The sequence below is a fragment of the Camelus ferus genome, chromosome 1 (genome assembly GCF_009834535.1).
Source record: "Camelus ferus isolate YT-003-E chromosome 1, BCGSAC_Cfer_1.0, whole genome shotgun sequence".
Taxonomy (NCBI): domain Eukaryota; kingdom Metazoa; phylum Chordata; class Mammalia; order Artiodactyla; family Camelidae; genus Camelus; species Camelus ferus.
This window is the reverse complement of record NC_045696.1, coordinates 66,646,115-66,665,674: the sequence shown is the minus strand read 5'-3', so window position 1 is coordinate 66,665,674 and position 19,560 is coordinate 66,646,115. Positions and strand designations below refer to the sequence as shown.

General features: G+C 43.2%; 1 long non-coding RNA gene across 1 annotated transcript; it reads right to left on the bottom strand.

The window, feature by feature from the left end:
* Window positions 1-1,439: 1,439 nt before the first annotated feature.
* On the bottom strand, window positions 1,440-8,901 carry LOC116664316. Its single transcript, XR_004320788.1, has 2 exons — window positions 7,984-8,901; window positions 1,440-7,502 (listed from the first exon to the last, which is right to left on the bottom strand). It is a non-coding gene; the product is annotated as an uncharacterized LOC116664316 (long non-coding RNA).
* Window positions 8,902-19,560: the final 10,659 nt, after the last annotated feature.

Here is a 19,560-nt window from a genome sequence, read left to right as displayed (position 1 = left end):
TTTTAGTGCTGAGTAATATTCCATTGTCTGGATATATCAGTTTATTGATTCATTCACTTACTGAAAGATATCTTGGCTGCTTCCAAGTCTTGGCAATTATAAGCAAAACTACTATAAACATTTGTGTGCAAATGTTTGTGTGAATATAAGTTTTCCAGTTATTTGAGTAAATGCCAAAGAGTGTGACTGCCAGACCATATGGTAAACTAAATATTTAGTTTTGTAAGACTGCCAAACTATTCCAAAGTGGCTGTATCATTTTCCATTCCCAACAGTAATGAATGAGAGTTCCTGTTGCTCCATAACCTTGTCAGCATTAACGTTGTCAGTGTTTCACATTTTAGCCATTCTAGTAAGTGTGTAGTGGTTTCTCATCATTGTTTTAATTTATAATTCCTTAATGACATATGATGTTTAGAATCTTGTCCTCTGAGTATGTGCCATCTGTGAGGTGACTGTTCATATGTTTTGCCCATTATTTAATTGAGTTGTCTATGTTCCTACTGTTTCATTTGAATAAATCTTTGTATATTTTGAATATCAGACATTTTTTAGATATGTCTTTTGCAAATATTTTCTCCAAGTGTGTGGCTTGTCAATTTATTTTCTGAACAGTGTGTTCTGCAGAGCAGTTTTTTAATTTTAATGAAATCTAGCTTATCAACTTTTTCTTTCATGAATGTGCTTTTTTGTGTGTGTTTGTCTAAAAAGTAATTGCCAAAACCAAGGCAACTGAGGCTTTCCTCTGTGTTATCTTCTAGGAGTTTTATAGTTTTCGTGTGTTATATGTATAAAATAAAATACGTTATTTTCCAGGAGTTTTCATTTCACATTGAGGTCTATGATCTCTGCTGAATTAGTTTTTGTGAGAGATGTGAGGTCTGTGTTAGATTATTTTTTTTAATATGTGATTGTACAATTACTCTTGCACCATTTGTTGGAAAGACTGTCATTCACATTGTAGTGCCTTTTCTCCTTTCTCAAAGATGTACTGACTCTATTTGTGTGGGTCCATTTCTGGGCTCTTTATTCTGTTACACTGATCTACTTGTCCATCCTTTTGCCAATACCACACTGTCTTGATTACTGTAGCTTTAGAGTAAGTCTTGAAGTTAGGTTGTATGTCCTCTCCAACTTTGTCTTAAATATTGTGTTGGTTACTCTGGGTCTTTTGCCTTTCCATGTAAACTTTAGAATCATCTTGTCAGTATCCACAAAATAACTTGTTGGGATTTTGGTTGGAATTGCACTGAATCTATAGATCAATTTGGAAAGAAGTGGCATGTTGACAATATTTAGTCTTCCTGTTCACGTACATGGAATATCTCTTCATTTCTGTATTTTTTCAAATTCTTTTCATCAGAGTTTGGTAGTTTTATATTATTTTTGCTGCTAATGTGAATGGTATTGTGTTTTTTGCATTTCCAATTGTTCATTGCTTTTATAGATAGGTTTTTTGGTTTGTTTTTTGGTTTTTTTTTTTTGACTCTTAGGGATTTTCTGCATAGATAATCATGTCATCATGAAAAAATAATAGTTTATTTCTTCCTTCCCAATCTGTATAACTCTTATTTCCTTTTCTTGTTTTAGTGCATTAGCTAGAATTTACACTACAATGTTGAATAGGAATTGAATCTTGTCCTATTCCTGATCTTAGTAGAAAGTATCTAGTTTTTCATCATCAAGTATAATGTTAATGCCAGGTTTCTTATAAATGTTCTTTATCAAGTTGAGGAAGTTCCCTTCCATCCCTAGTTTGCTGATAGTTTTTATCATGGATGAATATTGGATTTTGTCAATTTTTTATGTCTATTGATATAATCATATAGTTTTCCTTCTTTAGCCTGTTGATAATGATGGATTATATGAATTACTATTTTGAATGTTGAACCAGCCTTGCATACCTGGAACACATCCCACTCGATCAAGGTGTATACTTTCCATTATACATGGTTAGATTTGATTTGCTAATATTTTCTTGATTTTTGCACCTTTTTTCATGAATGATAACAACCATTTGATACATGAATTTGAAAAAGCAGTTGTAACCTGTAGCATGAAATTACTTCAAGTGATTTGCAGCTCATTGTGGATATATTTATCCACTAGCCTGTGAACAACCCAGGAACACTAATTTTCACATTTGTTTTTGTATTATCCTAGAACACAGCTAAGTATGTGGCATACAGTAAAACACTGACAAATGTTCATTCATTAAACTGATCAACTGAATGATTAATAATGTTAAAATTAAGTAAGCACATTTAGACCCTTCTCTTTGCCTGGAATTGGGTGAGTGGGGACACAAAAGTGAATTAATCTGGACTCTGTCCTTATATGAGTCACAGTAACTTAGAATTGTTGTAAGCATGATAGCTACTCCAAATTCAGAGCACCATTCAATGTAAAAAATGGGCCAAACAATAAAATTCTGTGTTTGAAAATTAATTCTGTATAGTAAAGCAAAGTTTCCAGTAGATTTTCTGGGTATTGAAATAGCACAAATTATAAGTAAAACATTTATCTACTGTGCAAACAATAGGGTTAAAAAATATAGTTTGTAGGGACAGTGGATGTGGGATTTTCCTTATTTCCTTATTCCTTTAATCACTCAATTTAATTTAATTCTTTCCTTCCCAGTCACTCCCCTTCACCACTACCACTTATCTGGACTCCAGAGTAAACAGTGAAATGGATACTTAGAGCATGAGTAAAGCACTGGTACAAGTGTTTGCAGTAACAAAGGTAGGACACATGTCTCTTATTGGCTTTTCTATTCAAGGGCAACACAGAACTTTGTCATAGGAATCTGAAGAATAGAGGCAGAAAGAAAGTATTTAAGAAAGAAAAGAATATTTGGTGGAGTTAGTTGTCTCTAAAGATATTCCTTCATTCATGATGTGATTTACTGAACAAATGTTTACCAAGTTCTTATTATGCGGTGGGCCCTATGCTAAGTACATCAGAGATGAATACACTGTGGTCTCCAGGCCTTCAAGGAACACTCAGTCAATGGAGAAAGATAAGGTATAAGGTATGCACATAGATAAGTCTAGCACTGTCTAGCTTAATGTAGGTGCTCTTTCAATAATTATTTGTTGAGCATCCATCACTTGCCAGACACCATTCTCTGTACTTGGGGTACAGCCCTGAACCAAACAGACAAAAGTCCCTGCCTCCAAGTTACTTGTATTATAACAGGAGAAGAATTTAATGGTATTGAAAGAGAGAAGCTCCAAGAACCCTAATGAGAAATCCAGGTGAAAAGTTACTAGCATCCTATGGAATGAGAGAGTGGTTCCATCAGATTGGAGAGAGCCAGGGAAAGGGAGCATAAATTATAGTCTCATTTTGTTTCGTTTTCTTTTCTTTTTTGGAGACTCAAAAAAATGCAGTTCAAGCAGAAAAGAGCAGGTGAGTCACAGTCTCCAGTGAGCCAGGTGTGTATGTGTGTGTGTGTGTGTGTGTGTGTGTGTGTACTGGCTACTCAAGCACTTTGTTGTGCTGGGCGAGTAGAACATGTGGCTGGGATATTAAGACACACAGTTGGAGAATTAGATGAGAGTCTAGGAACTTTAAGTGCATGGCTGTGTAGCTCAGATTTTGTCTTCAAGGCAGAAGAAAACTATTGATTTTAAAATTGAAAGATGTTGTTCTCAAAGTGGTGTTTTCAGAAAGATGGATGTGGTAGATTCACTGAGAACTAGAGAAAGGAGTTGGAAGTAAAGGCATCTCTATGTTAGTTTAAAACAGTGAATAAATGTGCATGTGGACCAGTTCTAGTCTAAGACAGAAGCTGAAGTTTGTCTCTGTGAACTAGGCATCAAGTGTGTGATCTTGGAGAAGATCACCAAGATATTGGAGCAGAATATTCTAGAAAGGCATAGATGCTCTCTCAATGTCTACCCTGAGATTTACAAAGTTTCTGTGAAGATTCTGTTTTATCTATGAAAAAATATAATAGACATTTAGGAGTATGATTTTAACATTCCCATCATCTGCTGAGTCATGGGTGACCATGCTTAGAACAGGGTGTTAATATGATGACTGTACCTCCTTCCTCAAGGAAGGGCATTCTGGTCTTCCAAGCATCTAGTGCCTTTTTGTCTCAGCAGTGTTCCTGCATCTTATTTCTTATCACTTTAAGCTGAAAAAATAAGAAGAAGCAGGAGGAGTGAGCAGAAGACATCACAGCTTTACTCACAGTGGTTATCAATTCAAAGGAGAGGGAGAGAAGTGAGGAACATCAATGGAATGGAGACAATACAGACAAGGCAATGACATGCACATAACTGTCTCCAGAGATGCCAAACAGGAAAGTTTACATTTCCTTACACATGCAAGGCCAGGGCAAGTTGGGAAATAAGAAAAATAAAAACAAAAGATAAAACACAAGGAGTGACAGCATTTAAAACTATATACACACAGATGGCTGTTGGGTAGTTCCCAGCCATTCTAGTGCAAAACTATAGCACATAATTAAGCTGGTGAGTGGAGTGGAGGACTCAACCAGAGCCAGCCTCACCTGGGCCTCTGGCTGCTTCTTAGAGCATCCTTGTCATTCTTCAAGACTCAGCTCAGATTTAACTCCTTTGTGAAGCTTTCGCTTCCCCACTTAGCCTAAAGCTGCTCTGGACTTTGTAATTCCATAGTCTCTCGTATATATTTCATGTATAAAAATTATAAGCATCTAATATTTTCTAATCTATCCTTCCCTCTAACTAGACCTGAGGGCAAGGGCTGTCTGATTCATCTTTGTTTTCCCCATAGCAGATGACACAGCCCTTGACCCAGAAGCAGACAATACACCATAAGAAAATAAACAAATGGGCAAATGAGTTGGTTTTGGCCTCTTCCCTTCTCCCCCTGACACTGCAGGTGTAACTAGTACTTTTCTGAGTACTTTAGGGACCTGTCACTCCCATGCACTAGCCTCATGGCTGGCCCTGTGGGAATTTGCCTGGCCTTTGCCATATAGGTCATCTCTTTTTTTGGCTGGAGAGTGATCAGACTGGGTGTTGGAAGTCAGCTCCACCACTGAGTCATGGTGCCGCTGGGCACTGTGGTTCCACTCCATGTGAAAGGTTTCTCTGCAGCATTCTTGCAAGATGAGTTTTCTAATTACCGTGCCCTTATAAGGTGCCAGAGGGGATGGTTGGTCAGCATTGGGGCGCATGGATGGGGAAATACTGGCCAAGAGATTGCTTTAGGCTTTTGGGTGGTTGAAGCCTTCAGTTAACATTTGGTGAGAACATAATGACTCAGTGGTCTTTTCCCCATCCCAGACTTCCTCACCCATCATCTCTCTTCATTTTGCTGGGCCTGGACCGCAAATGTATGAAATAGTGATATGATTTTAGAACTGAGCATCTAACTACATTCAACACTGAAGCCAGAAAGGGCAGGCTTGAGTAACTTTGTCTCTAAATGGCTACAGGAGGAAACAATGCCTCACTGAGTACCCTTTGAATGTAGGGCCTTAGTTTGAGGCTATGCCTCAGGAGAAAGGTGCTGCAAGACCTAGGAACTTACAGACTATGGAGAGACTGAGAATAACTGAACAGCAGGGACACAAATGTATTATGCCTTGTGACTGCACGAAAGACTGGGATACTGCTGCATACAGCCTTATGAAATGTGTAATTTTAAAAAATATGTCTCTTGAAGATAAAATTAATAAATTGTTCTGTATTTAAAAATGGGAAAATATAAGAGAAAAAAAAACATATGTTTACTTATAATCCTACTGTTAGTTTTTGGTATTTCTCTTTTATTTTTAAGGATTTTTAGCATGGTTCCTCATATCATAAGAAAGGTATAATTATGATCGTCATTTGACAAATGAGGAACTAAGATTGCAAAGTGGCTGGAAGACTAGATTAGGAAGGGAAAGATTCAGTTGTCTGATCATTTACTATGCAATCTTGGCTACATCTTAAAATTTCTCCTAATCCTTAATTTCCACGCCCCTCAGAGAAAGGGAACTCAGAGCCAATGTCCCTACAAACTGAAAGACCTGAGAGGAAAGTTGATCCTTAAATTCTAAGCATCAGAGTGATGACAAGTTCATGTACATGTAATAGGCAAAGACATGAGTTAAATTAACCCTTAACTTCAGACATCCTGCCATGATTCTTATGAATTAAGTGACTGTCTTAGCAATTAATTATTTATCTTATCCATATCCTTTTCATTTTGTCCAAATTTTCAGGTTCCTGAAGTCTAAGAAGGGAAGGGGATAAACGAGCCCAAAAGATAATGAGATGAGTGGGGGATCAGCTGTCATTTCAATGCAGGAAATCACCAGGGAGCGAACCATAGCATCAGCCAGACCTACACTAGTAATTAGCTGTGGCCTAAAAAGCAGGTTTCTGCATTCAAAATGATCTCACGTCTTATGAGTCAAACATAGGTATTCTGTGCAGCTCACATTCTCTCCTGCGATGCCCAGACATCATGACAAGGGAACTCCACCTGAGATAGACACAGATTGAAGCAGATGGGGAACTGCCCTCCCTGGGTCACAGGAATGGCACCCGCCCTCGGTACATACATCGCCAGACTGGGAACACTGCTGGGCCAGGAAAAGAAAAGGATTCCGGGTTTTCATTTTCACATTGCTGGTCCGTAATCTCTTGAATATTTTTTTTTTACCATGTCTTTATTTTGATTAGATGTTGCCTTCTATTTAAGAGAAAACTTTGAGTCTGGGGGCCAAAGGACCAGGACAGGATGTGGAAGAAAAAGGCCAGCGCTGGCAGCATTGGTTTGGTCCTGGGCTCTGGGCTCTGGGCTCTGGGAGAGAGAGGATCCTTCCATCCACTACTTGCTGTAACACCAAGTGTCAGGTGGAAAACAACATGGTCTCAGGGCAGAGGTCCCATTCAGGAATGAACACCAGGCATTGGCTAGAACGTTCCTCGTGTTGTATCACATGGTGGATTGGCAGCAAAAGGCAGAGAACATCTCAGGTATATAATTTACAGAAATACCCGAACACGGTTGCTTAAATTAAACTCCAGTGAGTAATGGTGACGACAACGTGGGTGTGGTAATTCCTGCTGTGGAGTGTGTTCTGTGTGCCACGTGACATGATCCCTCTACAGCCTTGTAAGTTAGGTATTAGTTATTCCACTGCACAGATGAGGAAGATAATGTTCATCCAGAAAGTAAACAACTCTTTTAAGATCCCCCAGCTAGTTAATAACTGGGCCAGAGGGTGGGATTTTCACAGCCGGTGAACTTCACTGCTTGCTAGCCCCGGTCTTGTGGGAGAGCCTTGGGTTTGGTCAATTATCACTGCTGCAGCCCCTCAGCAGAGAAAGTAGGAAGCCAAGGCTGGGTTCTCTGGAAACTTCTGCACCTAAAGTGTTAGGGCTACTGATCTCAAAAGCCCTCAGCGGTGGATCCTAGCTTCTTGGGTGGTAGGGCCTGATGGAGTCTTGCAGCCAAGACTGCGGCCTGGAGGGGAGGGTCAGCCCTCGTGAATTTCACAGTATTTCCTAAGGTAAGAAAAGAATGATTTCCTGAAGGAAGGAAGGCAGAGGGGTAGGACGTGAGGATGATGGGGAGAAAGGCTTCAGTGGGGCCTGGGACGGCTGTTGGAGGCCCGGAGCTATTTCCTGTCTCTGTCAGAGCAGATCACACCCTCACATCTCCCCTCAGCCCCAAGCAAGTACTGTTTTTTTTAAATTTAGGAAAGAGATTATCTTTAGACAAAAGTGGCACCGATATCCTGCCACCCTGATGAAAAGCCCGGGAAGCCAACGCCTCTCAGGGAAATGGCCCCGATCTCCACTTTGAAGCTGACGCTAAGCCTGTTTGCTTTGGGAGCTCCAGTAAGATCTGCGCTCGCTGCCCGCAGGCTGGCCCAGTGAGGCTGCTCCTGCAGGGAACAGGGCCGGCTTCCCAGGTGAGCGACCACGACAGTTAGTTACATCAAGCCACCTAGCAGCAGCGCCCACCTTGTGCCAGTGGGCTCACCTGCAGTCTTACCCCTGTCTGGAAAAGGGCCCCCAGGCCTTGGAGGGCAAGCTGATGAGTGGAGAGGCTGAATATTTAGCAGTGACCTCCTCTCAGAACTTCTTGTCTCGGAGATGAGTGGGACCCCTGGAAAAAGACCGGTCTGCTGCACCGTCATCTTCTAGGCATCCTGCAGTTCATACGGGTTTCAGATTCTTCCACAGGGTAGGAACACAGTCCTCCTTCAGCACCTAGCGAATGAGCAGAGGGGCAGCATCATCAGATCTGGCCTTCAGTGATGAGGCTGCGTTGGCCCTGCCTCTCACAGAGCCCAGACTAAGGACAGGGCCCTCTCTGTGGAAGGAGGAATGGAGGCAAGGCAACGGGACAAGCGTTTTCCTTGGCTCCACACTCCCGCCTTCCACCTTCACGGAGAATCACAAGTATGGGTTCAATGGCCAAGCCTAATCACGTGAGCGTCTTACCTTGAGTAAGTTGCTTGAATTCTCTGTGCTTTGGTTTTTTATTTACTAAAACTATGACTGTACAGACTCTAGGGTTGGAGAACAAACCAGTGATGGGCAAGGAGCCAGGGTAGGGAGGGAATGACTAGAAAGGCCAGCAGGTGTGCGAAGGAGCAGTTCTGTGTCAGGACTGTCGTGACTTTATGCATTTGGCAAAGCTGATAGAACTGAAAAGGCTGTGTAAATTTAAAAATAAATACATTTTAAAAGTGTGATTAAAATATGTCAAAGGTCAGTTATAAGGGTAAAGATGATAAAAAGTTTGCAAGAACACAGCACAAAGAATGGCCCATCCATGTCTTAAACATAGGTCAGGGGTTTTTCTTTTCATTTCTTTTTGAGTTTATTTTATCCATAAAATGGGAATAAACAAAATATTACTTCTTGTAAGTCAGACAGAGAAAGACAAATATCATATGATATCATCTACATGTGGAATCTTAAAAAAAACACAAATTTTATTTACCAGCCAGAAATAGACTCACGGACATAGAAAATAAACTAGGTTATCAAAGGGGAGAGCGGGGGGGAGGGATAGATTAGGAGTTGGAATTAACAGATACACATTACTATATATAAAGTAGATACACAACAAGGACCTACTGCAGAGCACGGAGAACTATATTCAGTTTCTTGTAATAAGATATAATGGAAAAGAATATGAAAATCTATGTATATATATGTGTATGTATATGTATAATTGAATTGCTTTGCTGTACACCTGAAACTAACATTGTAAATCAACTATACTTCAATAAAGAATAAATTTTTTTTAAAAAAAGAAAGAGAATATTACTTCTTAGAAGCATTAAAGTCTTATCTTCTTCCTAAGCATGGTGCAAGGCTAATGCGAGGTTACGGATGTAAACACTTTATCAGCAGCCAAGATAGAGCCATTCATTCATTCATTCACTCATTCATTCATCCATGCACATTTCTGAGTGATTTGTTGAGTAAGGTCCTGTGCTAGGCCCTGCTGGATAAGACAACAGAGCCAATGCCTCCCCTAGTGCCACTCACAGCCGAGGGAGGGGAACACAGATGGAAACACTGGAGAACCACCGAATGCTGCGTGTGCTAAGTTTCACTGGCTAAGAGGATTTTCTAAAGGACATCCAACACTGCCTCTTTTTTTCTAAATACACTGCCTAAGTATTTTCTAAAATGAGACTTGGAAGTCAAGTAGAAGATGGACCCAAGAAGCAGCAGGGAAAGAAGAAGGGTATACACAGGGGAAACTATACACAGAAAGATTTGGAAGTGAGGGAGAGCAACACTCATTTAGGAGCAGAAAATCTTTGTCTGGTTGGGTTTGGGGTGGTTCATTGTGAAGACTGAAGCCTTTGACAGGGCCCTGGACCAAGTGACCATTAAGGAGTCTTGTAACCTCCTGAGTATGTAGTTCTCTGGCCATTCTTAGCTCCCTCTTTGTACGCACTTGAAAGCAGCTGCAACCTTGGTCCTTTTCTTCCCGTTGAGAATCTGGATCAGAACCTAGGAAAAGGTCTCTACCTTAGGAACATGACCTTTGAGTTTCCTTGCATTAGCTTTTGCATAATCACTCAACTCCCTACCTGAGGTTTTCACCACCAGTTGGGAGGAGGCAGGAGTCGTGGAAAGGATTCAAATCCTCTAAGGCTGCTCAATGATGTCAACCCAATTACCAGAGACAGCGCTATCTGCCAGGTAATGCCCCTCAGGTATCTGCACCTGTGTGGCTCTGGGTGGAATTCTGTGATGTGACACTTGGCTGACAGAAATTCTGCCCCTCCCTACCTCTTTTTTCCCCTCCTGAAAAGGAAGCAGAAACAGCAGTGGGGCAAAACCCCAGTTGTCTTAAAAGAGTTTCGGCAATTACCAGGAAACCCTGCAACTTTGGGTATTCCGATGAATGAATATTTAAAGGTCAGGCCTGCTGTTGCACTATTATGCAACAGGATGGCTACACCAATTATTAAGCTTTTATAAATAGCTGCTTCCTCCAGACCAGCCGCTGGACCAGCCCAACCCCTGCTGCCCTAGCCACCCCAGTCCCTCCTCCAGAACCCCTGGGACAGCCTGACAATCCAGCAACTAAGTTAAAGCCCACGTGGAGGGTCTCTGCTGGGCCCCACCCCAGAGCTTTATCTGTTCCAATTGGTTAGAACATACTGATTGTCACATGTTGTAAATATCACCTCTCTGGAAGAAAGACGGCAACTGAGCAGCTGACTTCCTTGAGTAAATCTGTTCTTCTTTCTGGCCTTCTATCAGTCAATAAAAACTAAAGTTAGTATCATTTTATTAGATACATGGAGTTTTGGGATTTGTTGATTTCTCGGGTTTCTTCCACCCTTAACATTCTATGATTCTGCAAACTGTGAAGTTCAGATTCCTGTATCTGAGGTCCAGCTAGTTCAAGTATTATCCAGAGGAAGGAGCTGACAGTCCATGTATGGTATGAGTGGGAACTTCTCAAAATCATAGATTTACAGCACTTTAAAGCTTGGAGCAAATTCAAGTTCACTTCACCCAGCAGGCTTTTTGGAATGTGTTCCTCTGAGCTCAAGAGAGAGCACAGAGGTGGACAAAGAGGGACGGGTGGACAGAGCGCCAAAGTCCTGGCTCCTGCTTCAACGCACACAGCCACGACCTCTCCTGTCTTATACAGTGGTATTCTTCCCAAGATTTTATTCAAGAAATATTTCTGTGTCTGGGTGGCAAGTTCTAAAATCCTTAAATCCTGGCTCGCTTGGCAACTTGCTCTCACTAGGGCCTTGAGTGGGTTACTTAACATCTTTGAGCCTCAGTTTCCTTATCTGTAAAATGGAGCCGATAGTACGATTTCACAAGGTTTAGAGCACAGCCAAGCATTCAATACAACATCTGGCAAGAACTAGGGGTTTGATATCTATTTGCTGGATCTGAATTCAACCCATGGTTACTTCCTTGAGGTGGAATCCAAGTTCCCAGAGCCACTTTGTAAAGATGGTACACACACACACACACACACACACACACACACACACACACCAGGAACTGCCAAGGGGACATTTCAACAGCAGCAATTACACTTGCAACACTTGCTATTGCCCTGTTACCAAACAAGGTGACAACAGCAAAATCCTATTCAACCATGACTGCAGAGGGAGATCGCCCTGATAATCCCCGCAACACCATGGATTTGGTTACTGCCGAGTAACTCGCTGACCTTACTGGGCTCAGATTTGTATCCACATGGTAGCTACTCAGGAGAAGTTGAATAACCAGTCTGGTCCCTCACACTCAGGGTGCGGCAGCTGTAGCACTGAAGTGTCTCCTTTAACTTGATTAATCCATTCCCTTCCACCCTCTCTCCAAGGACCCTGTCTAAGATGGTGGCCAATCGGTATCTCCCACCTGAGACGGGTGGGCAATAGACAGAAAACTGCGTGCATCTTGAATTACTTCCCTTTTCCGAAGGGGTGATTCTTTTCCAAATGGAACAGCCTAGATCAGCCTCTCTTCTGTTAAACTGTCTGTTCTCCTATGACTAATCTGAGAATCCACCCACTCTGGGGGCCATGAGGCTGGCGTGAGGAAAGATTTCCAATCAGTGTTCTAATCACAAATTGTGTCTGTGCAGGGCTTTGTAATGAGATGGGTTTTGTCCCACCTTTGGTGTCATTTTCTGGGCTGGTAGGATACTTTATCCCTGGGCTGAGGTTAATCTGAGTCCTCTAATGAATGGTCTAGGTCAGCCCGGCTCAGTCGTCTGCCTCCTGTACCTCTCCTCACATATGAAATCCTCATGTCTCTTGTACACATTTTTTTTCTCATTTGGAACTTCCATAATGCCTCTTTCCTTCTTAATGTTTCTCTGCCTCTGAGCTCTGTTTAATACAAATTTGAATGCTGCTTCTCACATATCATTGACTGGTTGACTTTGAGAATACCGCTGTTTGTAGCATCCTTACAGAGCCCTGGGTCCAAGGCCATAATTTCACAGTCAGAGAAAACAAGACCTAGAGGGAGAGAGCAGTTTCCTCAAAGTCTCCCAGACCCCGTGCGACTCAGTTAAAACTTGTGACTCTCAGTCAATACTCCTTCGACTGAGTGTCCACTCCTTCATGTAATCATGTAAACAAGCACTCAGTAAGTATTTCTGAATTCTATTCTGGGCCATGTACTATTCTAAACCCTGGAAATATAGTCATGAATAAAATTCCTACCCTAGAAATTATGTGCTGAGTGGCAATGGCAGCTGCAGGCATTCAAGTGTAAAAGCAGGTCACAGAGGACCCCCTAAGAAAGTGTACTTTGACCTTGATTTGATGGGCATGAGGGATAAGCCATGTGGACATCTGAAGGAAGAATGTTAAGGCATCAACAACAGTCAGTGCAAAGGCCCTGGGGCAGGAGCAGGCTGTAAGTGTTCTAGGAACAGTCAGGAGAGCAGTGCCCCTGGGCTGACGAGGTAATTGGGGAGTATTGAGAGGTAAGAGCAGAGAATAATTGGCTTAGCCAGTGAGATAGAAAACCAGTGAAAGATTTTGAGCAGAGGAGTGACAGGATCCAACTTTCGTTTCAGAACAGTGACTCTGGATTTTGGACTGAGAATACACGTAAAGGAGACAAGGGTGGAAACCAGGGCAGGAGTTAGGAGGCTACTGCAATACCACAGAGAGACAATGATTGCTTGGACCAGGGTGGGGAGAGTGGAGATGCCACGAAGACATCTACTGTGGGTCTCAGTGTAGATGGACCTAAACTCAGTAATTAGGAGAGTGAGAAGGGTGGCAGCAGGGGAATGAAGAGGGTGGGTGAGTAGTCTCAACAGGGAGACGGAACTTAGCCTGGGGCTGTAGCGGGTCAGGGAAGGCTTTCTAGAGGAAGAAGGATGCAAGACAAAAGCTGACTTGACTTGCACGTAAGGTGACCAGCTGTCCAGGTTTGCCTGGGACTGTCCTGGTTTTGACGTTCAGTCCTAGGGAAACCGAGACGGTTGATCATCCTGGTGAATCTGGAGAGGTTTGGGGAGCATAAGAGTGTTCTGGGAAGAGAAGACAGAATGCAAACATCTGAGAGGCAAGAACAGGCAGTCTGGGTTAGGGAGTCAAGGAGGGAAAGGCGGTAGAAAGGGCTCCAATATTCACAGTTCCGTCATCATAAGAAGAATGAAACTGATTTTGATGTCAGTGGAAGGGATTTAAACAAAGATTGGTAACACCAGTACCTTGGCAGTTTTATCCCTCCCATCAATTTCCTTACTTGTAAAGGAGCAGTAAACAATCCCCACCATTTATAAGTTTCAGATGAAAAGTGAAAAGCAAGAAATCAATAAGCAGGGAAGGAAATAAGTTGCACCAAAGCATTCCATCGAGCGCTGAGTTGCTGCTTGAAAGTCCTCCTGCCCAGTAAGATCATGTTGCCTCTGAAAACCAATTTTTTTTTTCCCTTATTCTCCCTACTTGCATTATTGACATCATTATTTTCCTAGGCTCAAAATCTCAGAATCATGGTTTTTATCTTCTTTCCTTGGTGATTCTGTCAGCCATCAATTCCTTATTTCTTTTCTCTTCAGAATAGTTCTCCTCAGCTCTCGACTGTGAGTCCCGCCACTGCCAGCCTGATCCAGACTGTCCTCACATTGCGCTTGGCAGTGGGGGACCGGAAGGTGTCGAGGGACAGGGGATGGCGGCTAGTGGCATTAGACTTCCCTGGGCTGCAGGCAGTAAGGAGTTGTGTTGTCTGTAGGGAATTAAAAACCAGTCAATTTAAAGTTAATCTGCTTTGTATTATTTCTATGTGCCAGCAATGATTGGCAGTGATAAGATCTCCTCCCCACTGGAGGAGGCCACTCCCATTTACTACCACCCCCCCCAGCCTCAAATCCTGTAATATTTTCTTTATTGGTGTCCTGATCTCTCTCCTTTTCCTTCCATTATCTCATGTGCCAGCTTTGCTCTGCCACTACGGTGAGTAACCACCCATCTCTGGCTTTCCCAAACCTCAGAAGCCTTCCTGAGGTTTACAGGCTCAAGCCCCAGTACCGCAGTCTAGCTTTCGGTCAAGCCCTCGGTAACCCGAAGCCAGCCTGACAACTGAAACTTATCCTGTTACTCTGCATCCCAGACTCTCTTTGCTGTGAGTCTGTGTCACAAGCAGGGCTTCCTACTGCACTCACTGGGAGAAAAACGAGTCAGAGGATCCTGACACCACCAGAGACTGCTTGTGTGGCCTTACACAAGTTACTTTCCCTCTAAGGGTCTCAACATTCTTACTAGTCAAGGAATAATAATAATAATAATACCTGTAGAACTGAAGTCACAGGATTGCCGTCAGGGCCGAATGAGATCATGGCTGTGAAAGTCTCCATCCACGTGGTCCATGACAACTATTGTAAGAGGCAGAGGTGATACTTGTCGGAGTAGCGGTTGCCATGGTTACAGAATTGATGTTCATGGCAATTCACGGCTCTGCGTTTACTGTTCATTTTACCTTTTGCTTCTTCCATCTTTGCTGTTCCATGTCCAACTCATCCTTTAAGGACCAGCTCTAGACCAACTCCCTCAAAAATTCTCCCTGGGCTATCTAAGCCTCCTCTCATCTCTGCTCTCTTCAAAAAACTCCAAAACATATACTCTTCGTGTTTGCACAGAGCAGGTATATCATCTTTTATTGTGTAGCCTTTCTACCCAGACTATATGCCCCCCTCTTACGTTTGCTTAACATCCTTCCTAGTAGATGTTAAACCAAGACTTGTCAAAATGAATGCGTGAACAAATGAATGCACAGAAGTATCTTTTTTTACCCCTTCGAGCAAAATATGGTGACAGTGCCCTCTACTGCTAAGCAATGATTCTGTGTTTTCTACACAGTGGAAAAGCAAGTGAGAGAATGCTTAATAAAAGGAATAGGTAGAAATTGTTGTGCCTCTCAATGTGCTGGGACAGAGAGGACCAGGAACAGCCAATGAAACATTGCAGTGCAGAGACTAGGAAGCTAAAAGGGCCAGACCAGGTGGCTGACAGAAAAGCGGGCATCTCCTTTCTCGACTGATGACTGACAATCAGCTTGGAATGGAAACACCCTCTTGATTTTATGTAACAGGTTTCTCTTCACTTGTTCTCCTGCCCCAGCAATAAGTGTGTTATTTTTGGCCAGAGAGAAATTTTAAATCAAATTGTATGAAAACTAACTTTGAGGATTCCAAGATGCTTCCTGAGAGAAGGCATTATTAAGAAGTGTCGTGGGGCTAGGAAAGCATTGCTAGAAAAGTCATAGTTCTAGTCTTTTTTTTCTTTTCTTTTTAGGTTCTCTGATATAGTAAAAATGGCAATTGCCTTTTAATGGTTGCTTGCTATGTGCTTAGTGTTTTCCTTCTATGATCTCAATTAAAGCTTATGACAGCTCATCAGGTAGGTATCACTAGCCCTTTGCAGATGCAGACTTTGGAAATGAGAGGGCAGGAGATGTGTCCATTATCAGAGAGCGAGTAAAGTCAGTCAGGCTCCCCAAGTCTAGGAGGCACAAAACCCGTGTCTTCTCTGCTGCTGACCCCTGACTCATGTGATGGGGCTCTGGACTGGGAGTCGGGCTCCTGGGGTTAAGTCCAGACTGTACCAGTAAGTTTCAAAGTAAAGTTGGGTGAATGAACTTCTTGTCTGGGCTTCCATTTCCCCAGCTCTAAAATAAAGCGCATAGGACTGGATGCTCCCTAAGGCCCCTCCCACCTTGGAGTCTGTTGTTTGCAGTGATTGTCATTGGCTGAACTATAAATACAAAGCCTTATCATGGTTTCGATTCTCCACATGTTTCCTTCACAAGATTGATCTCAGTCTAACCAGCTCTGGACAGTTCAGTGCTGACTGCAGATAAGCAATGACCACAAACTCTCTAGGCTGAGCTTTGAGGGCCATTTGGATATCTTTCTATTTCGTCTGTAAATTGTTCTGCATGAAAACGATGCGTTTATATTCTCCGTAGAGTTGAAAGCATGATAGCTATCAGTCTCTGCTGATTCTAAAGGCAGGGCAGTCTGAAGTTTTCAGTCTGCCCATCTGTCACATTTGACATTTCTGACACCCGGTCTTTAGTTGGTAAGGGCCTCCGTGGGCATCGTGTCCCAGGTTGGTGGGCGCATCTCAGCAGAGCGGAGTCCCCAGGAACAGCATCTCCCTATCTGCGTGGTGCCGAGCCTTTGAAGTGGCTCACTGGTGCTTCAAAGCAAAGTTCATGGTACAGGGAGCAACATCTGATGTACTTTTATTACTCTTAGAGACCAAAAAAACATTACTCAGAAGCCAAATGTCTAGAGGAAAAATCTGTACCCTGTGCTCAGCCCTGCGGCCTGAAGTTCAGAGGAGGCTCAAAGTGCTCCCTTCAAGGAAACCGGAGCGTGTTGAAACAGAGCCGTAACCAGACCTGGCACTCTCTGAGCGGTGGTAGCAACCATCTTACCGAAGACACCACGCTCCTTCTGGATTTCCACTGGGGTGTGGAGGAGTGCTGAGACCTGGGGTCAGACAAGCACATCAGAATTCCTCTGCCCTCTGTTATCTCTTCGTAAAAATGGATCCGAATTGTAAAATGCCCTTAGAGACTACAGCCACTTATTTTTAACTTGGGAAACTGACACCTGTGACTTTAAGTCACATCATTCGTCTACTCTGGGTTTCTCTTTCCACGTGAATAATGGCCCCATCTCCTGGGACGTCGTGAAATGCATAGTGACTACAAAGCTACACAATGAAGACAAGTGGAATGTTCTCCAGGAACCCTGACTCCGCACAGTCAGGGGAGGCCCCACAATGCCTTCCTGCCTGTTCTTCACTTGAAGTAGCTGAAGGTGCATTAGATTGTGAATCAAGACTGCTCATAACCCAACTGTGCTAAAAAATGTTGTTACACCTTCATCTCCGATACTGAGAAAGGGAGAAAAAAAGAAAAAAAAAAACTAAACAGCGTTTATTTAATTACCAATAATAATGCCAAATGAGTATAATTCTGATTCATAATATCTTGTAAGGAAAGCATGTCCTGAAACTCTGAACTTCAACTACAATAAAAATACTGGTGCCCGTTCAGTAAACGTTGCTAAATGTTGGAATATTATGAGAGCCGAGGGTAGTTGTCTGGTGACCAGAAGCCTTGAAGTTGGCTTCTAAGCCTCAGGGTCTCTTAATTTATTCTTGGTCTAAGCAATATGATTGCTTAAGACCTTCAAAGGCATTTGCAAAGTTTAGCGAACCAAAACCCAGTACAGAGAACAAACGCAGTTAAGTGTGATTGGACGCTTTATTGCATAATGTCTTCTTATTCAACCCTTTGGTTCTAAGTTGGGTGAACGGGCCCCACGGACTCCTGTTGGAGCTGGTTTGCTTCCATGGATTCCCAAAGCTTCCGAAACTCTGTTCCCCGTCTGACATTGAAAGAGCTGTCCTTACCATTCCAGGTTCCATAGCTCTCTGGCTGCACCATAAGCTTGACTGATTTTGCCAGATGCTTTAGGCTTTTCAGACAACACATCTGAATATCCTCAGATGGGCTGGAATAGCACCACTCTTCCCATTTCTGAGATGAAAGGGGAAGAATCTGAGTGAGTGGACTAGCTCCAGGGTGCACAGGAGAAAAACTCCCTTGGCCTCTTGAGCAGAGGGAAATGCCATTGGGCGAGCTCATCGACTTTTACCTGAATGACGGGGTTCCCTTCAGCTTTTTCTGACCCCTGATGGGGTTCTGCTTTTTTTAGTAAGAAGCCTGGTCCTTGACTGCTTTACCCTAAGCGCTTAAATATACCTCCTCACAAGGGAATAAAATAAAACTCCTTTTAAACTGGTATTTATTTGGATTTTCACGGCATTCATGAACATGCTTCCCCAGGGCACCTTGTAGGAAAGATCCCATCCCGCACCCTCCTTCAAAACACCAACTTTACAATCAGCTCTCCAACTTTCCTGAAATCTTCGTATTTTAGAACCCAGTAAACCACTGAATTCAAACTCAGCCTCTTTTTCAGCTGAGGACGTCATGGCTCATTTCTGCTGATTGGTGACAGGCAGGCACTCAAGGCCCAGCTTTAATGCCACCTGCTCTGCAAGCCCCCCCTCCCCCCAGCCACTCCCTTCTCTGGACCCACATGGGCGCTTTTGTACCTGTGTCCGTCAAAACCCTTCTAGCCCCACACTTACCTCATTTTACCTTTCTTCGTTGGCTTACATCTATCTTTTTCCACTTTACTTTGAATTTCTAAAGGAAGGGATGGACTCTTACTCATTTTTTAACACCTCCCCAAACCTGCAACCAAGGAATCACTCACAGACTGAGGACTGAATTCATGAGTGCCCAGAGCTCTCCTGTACCCCCTTGGCTGTGACGGTTCCTTCTCTCTGTTTACAAGATGAAGACTGCACTGATGTGTCTCTCAAGATAATTACGTACTTACATCTGATTGCCAAGTGCTTCAAGACCATAAAAAGCCTTTATAAATGCCAACCATGATTACAACCCTTTGAAACAATGGGCTGTATGATTTACAAGTGGAAAACGCTGAGACAGAGCAGCTAATCCTTCTCGTCTGGTCCCCACTTTTATCCCCGCCCACCATCGGATGGTAACTCGGGAAGAGGGAGGAGGGTTTCACTAGAGGCTCAAGAGGAATTCCAGGGTCTTTGGCATCACACTGTCGTCCGGGGGGAAGGCACCTCAACCTGCCAGGAGGGACCAAGGGCAAGAATTTCCAGGTAGAATTCTGTGGAAGAGGGGACTCGGTGAAGAAGGCGGTGGGCCGGCCCTGCCAGCGCAGAAGGTGACTTAGGAGAAGGACCGTCACGGTGGAAAGCCTATCAGATCCTGGTTTAACATCGGCCTCCTCTGCGGTGGCCTCACGTGCAAAGAAAGGGCGAGGCTCACCTTGCTCACCTTTGTCCCCCTCCACCCAGATGAATCCTACCAAGTAGCCGGAAAGGGTGGGTTAGATCCTGAACTAACAGCACCTTCAGATTTCCCTCCCTAGCAGTGGGTGTCAGGAGGAGAGCGGGCAGGAACTCTTTGTTTGGTGAATTTCCTTGGGGGCCCTTTATAAGGTCTTTGAAAGCAGAGGTGATGCACTAAG